Below are 4,500 nucleotides of genomic sequence, written 5' to 3'. Positions count from 1 at the left end.
GGTCACAGCTGTGGATGGGGCGCAGGCCAAGCCGGAGGAGGCAGCGCCCAGCTGGGGTCCTGAGGGACAGAGGGTTCTGGAGGGGAGTGGGGACTTAGTGTGCCCTGGAACCCCGGAACCCCACGTGCACTGGAGGCCCGTCTGGGATCCAGAGGAGATGATTTCTGGATCTCGGGGGCTGGGAAGGGTCAGGGGACCACCAGGGAACCCATAAAACTGCACACACGGATAGGGCCCAGTGGGAGAGCCAGGTCTCAGGATGGGGACCTGGGGGCCCAGAGGCGAAACCTCACCGGCACCCCGAGTTTGCGGTGCCCAAGAAAATGAGCCCAGGTCCTCCCAGTGCTTGAGAAATGTGGTCTGGGTTCTTTGGGGCTCAGAGTTGGAGAACAGAAGACTGAGGACTCTTTAGGGGTACTTAAGGGGAAAAGTGGGGTCCCTAGGGTAAGCTGGAATTCCTTCAGGTCTCAGAGGAACAAGATGCCCCCCCCCAAAATGAATTCACAGCCAGTCAGTTGGATCCTGGGTAGAGTTCAGAGGAGAAGGACGGGGCGAGGGGGTCTCCCTGGCCATTCAGAGATTTCAGAAGGTCTCTACTCAGGCAGAAAAATGGGGGCTGAGGGGAGAGGGGCACCATGGAGTCCAGGGAAGGGGCCTGAGGCTGGGGATCTCGGGCCCCTCTGTGGCTCCAAGGAGGGACAAAGCCCGCAGGAGTTCCTCCACGCCCCCTCCCCGGGACCCTACTGACCAGGGCAGGGCCCCCTCTTGCTCCTGCATCAATCCGGGCTCCGCTGGCCGCCTCAGGACCCTCCGGCTCCACCCGCTGCGCCCAGCCTCAGCCTCTGCCCCCCTTGGCCTCTTGCTGGCTATTTTGGGCTCCACCGTAAATAACACTGCACCTGTTGCCTGTTGCCATAGGGACCCGGATATTTTAAGGGGAGGGAGGAGCTGGGGGCTGGGCCTGGAAGTGGGGGTAACAAGAGAGATTTGTTTCTGCCACAGGGTGTGGGGGTGAGGGGTTAGGGGTGAACCTCCAAGCTTCACATCTCCTAGTGGACTGAAGGTGGGCCCAAGACAGGTTCCTGTAGAAGCTGGGGCCTGAGTTGGGCAGCCGGGTTACCAGGCCAGATGGGACAGGAACTAACTTGGGCCTGAGGGAGGAGGCTGGGCCTGGGACACTGGGGTCTAAGGAGGAGGCTGGGGCTCAGGCCCCTGGGGTCTGAGGGAGGAGGACTCTGGGCTGGCATGCAGATTCTTGCACATAGAGGAGGAAGGCTTGAGCTAGACTGCTGCATCTTCTGGGATGGATGGCTTCCTGTGGCGTCAGGTCCTGAGTTCCCCAGTGGGTAGAAAAGGCAGGACGGGGCGAGTGAATGTGAACCAGAGCAGCCATCCTCATCATCAGATTTATTAGATGGGGCACTCGGGGGACCTTCCATGGATTTCAACTCCCAGGGGCAAGGACAGCTGGGTGACCAGGCAGCAGGGCCTGTTTCCCCCCACCTCTGCCTTTCTACCCCAGTGGTGCCCACCTCCCACCAACATCTCTGCCATGGGCAGAGGGGGCCTAGGGCCCAGTGGGGAATTCCCCTTTTGCCCACCTCTATTCTAGAATCTTCCATGGTAACACACATTGCCCTGGGAGGTCATGTCTGGTTTTTCCAGCAGACTGTGGCAAAAGCCGGGGCTGGTGGAACTCTTCACCCTTCTGCAGGTCACACACAGGACGCACACCGGCTGATGGGCACGGAGGAGTGAATCCATGAGCAAATGAACAAGCCAGTGAGTCACAAGATGCTGAGGTGACGCTTGTCTGGTTCAGGTTTTTTTGTTTTTAAGGGGGAGGTTGTGTGTATGTCAGTACCAGGTGCCTTCACTATTTTCTCTCAAGACTGGTGCTCTACCACTTGAGCCACAACTCCCATTTTCTGGCTTTCTTGTCAGTCATGGGGCTTGAACTCTGGGCCTGGGCGCTGTCCCTCAGCTCTTCAGCTCAAGGTGAGTGCTTTACCACTTGAGCCACAGTGCCACTTCCGGTTTTCTGATGGTTCATTGGAGATGAGAGTCTCATGGACTTTCCTGCCCAGGCTGGCTTTGAACCATGATCCTCAGATCTCAGCCTCCTGAGTAGCTAGGATTACAGTCATGAACCACCAGCACCCAGATTATTTCTGGCTTTTTCTTTTCTTTTTTTGCCATCCTGGGTTTGAACTCAGGGCCTGGGCACTGTTCTTGAGCTTCTTTTGCTCAAGGTTAGCACTCTACCATTAGAGCCACAGCTCCACTTCTGGCTTTTTCTGTGTATGTGGAACCAAGGAATCAAACCCAGGGCTTCATGTATACTAGGCAAGTACTTTACAACTAAGCCACATTCCTAGCCCTATTTCTGGCTTTTTAAATGATGGTTAATTAGAGATAAAGAGTCTTGCAGACTTTCCTGCCCAGGCTATCTTCAAACCACAATCTTCAGATCATGATTAGCTGGGATTAGAGGTGTGAGCCACTAGTGTTGGTGGACTGCACTCAACCTAACAAGCCTCCTTATACCGTTCCATGGCTTTAAATGTCTCCTATATGCTGACATTTCCAAAACTTATATTTCTAGCTGTGACCTCTCCATGACTCTTGTCTCCGTATCCAGTCAGCTACCTGATAGCTGGCTTGGGCGCCTCCCAGGCTCCTCCAACCTAAGTCATCCAAGAGGGAAGTCTCCATCCCCCGGCTCAGCTTCTCTCCTCCACTCACTACCACGTTCTGCAGCGCCCACCCCAAGCCATCCTGCTGCTCAGACGCTGCTCTCCCTCACTCCCTTACACACCCACTCACCTGTGCTACACACCCCAACTCCAAACTCCATACCCTCAACCTCACCTCCTTTTTGTTTTTGGTCGTGGGGGTTGAACTCTAGGCCTGGGCACTGTACCTCAGTTCTTCAGCTGAAAGCTAGAGCTCTACCGCTTGAGCCATAGTGCCACTTCTGACTTTTTCTGCTTATGTGGTGCTGAGGAATCGAACCCAGAGCCTCATGCATACAAGGCAAGGATTCTACCACTAAGCCACCTTCCCAGCCCCCTCTCCTTTTTTCTTAACCTTTTTGTTTTGGGGGGTCCAGTCGTGGGGCCTAAACTCTGGGCCTGGGCGCTGTCCCTCAGCTCTTCAGCTCAAGGCTAGCACTCTATCACTTGAGCCACAGTGCCACTTCTGGCTTTTTATTTTTCTGCTTATGTGGTGCTGGGGAATCGAACCCAGGGCCTCATGCATGCAAGGCAAGCACTCTACCACTGAGCTACCTTCCCAGCCCATTGTTTTTCTTTTCTGATACTGATGCTTTGAACTCAGGGCCCAGTGCTCTCAGTTGGTTTTTTTATTCAAGGCTGGTCCTCTACCACTTGAGCCACAGCTTCACTTCTGGCTTTTTGGTGATTAACTGGATATCAGAGTCTCACAGACTTTCTGGCCTGGGCTGGTTTTGAGCCACAATCCTCAGAGCTTAGCCTCCTGAGCAGCTAGGATGACAGTTGTGAGCCACCAGTGCCCAGCTTAATTTTTAAAGCACTTTTTAGTCCCTGATCAATATTATTAATCCCTCACAAAGGGTCCAAAATGGAAGACTCTTGTCTGACTCTACCCTCCCCCCCCCCCCCCCCCCACCATTCCATTAGCCTACACCAGTCTATAATCAGCTGTGCCCAGGAAGTTTTTGTTTTCTTTTTGCCAGTTGTGGGGCTTGAACTCAGAGCTTGGGCACTGTCCATGGGCTCTTTTAACTCAAGGCCAGTGCTTCGAGCCACAGTGCCACTTCTGGTTTTCTAGTGGTTAACTGGAGATAAGAATCTCATGGACTTTCCTGCCCCAGCTGGCTCTGAACTGTGATCCTTAGATCTCAGCTTCCTGAGTAGACAGGATTACAAGTGTGAGCCACTAGCACCCAGCAGGAAGTATTTCTTGACTACTGTAATAAAAAACAAGAATCACATGATCTGTCTACTCACTTTGTATGGTGTGTGTGTGTGTGCTCATTTACCTTCTGCCTGTCCCTGTGGTTTATTACCTTTCCGGGAATTTTTTTTTTGGGGGGGGTCTGTTGTGGGGCTTGAACTCTGGGCCTGAGTGCTGTCCCTGAGCTCTTCAGCTCAAGGTGAGTGCTCTACTGCTTGAGCCACAGCGCCACTTCTGGTTTTTGGGTGATTCTTTGGAGATGAGAGTTTCATAGACTTTCCTGCCCAGGACTGGCCTTGAACTGTGATCCTCAGAGCTCAGTTTTCTGAGTAGCTAGGATTACAGGTGTGAGTCACCAGTGCCTGGCCTTTCTGGGATTTTAAAATTCAGTCTTTGTGATTTCTCTTTTGGTTTGAGGATGATTTCACCCATTCCTCTCCTGTTGCTCGTTCTCTCCAGATCACTTCTCTGAGTTTTTATCTTTTCCTCTGTGTCTTGGACTCACCAGGCTTTTTTTTTTTTTTTTTTTGTTGGTTTGGGGTTTCGAACCCAGGACTTCCA

This window comes from Dipodomys ordii, unplaced genomic scaffold (genome assembly GCF_000151885.1).
Source record: "Dipodomys ordii isolate 6190 unplaced genomic scaffold, Dord_2.0 Scaffold105, whole genome shotgun sequence".
Lineage (NCBI taxonomy): Eukaryota > Metazoa > Chordata > Mammalia > Rodentia > Heteromyidae > Dipodomys > Dipodomys ordii.
Note: the sequence above shows the minus strand (reverse complement) of the source record.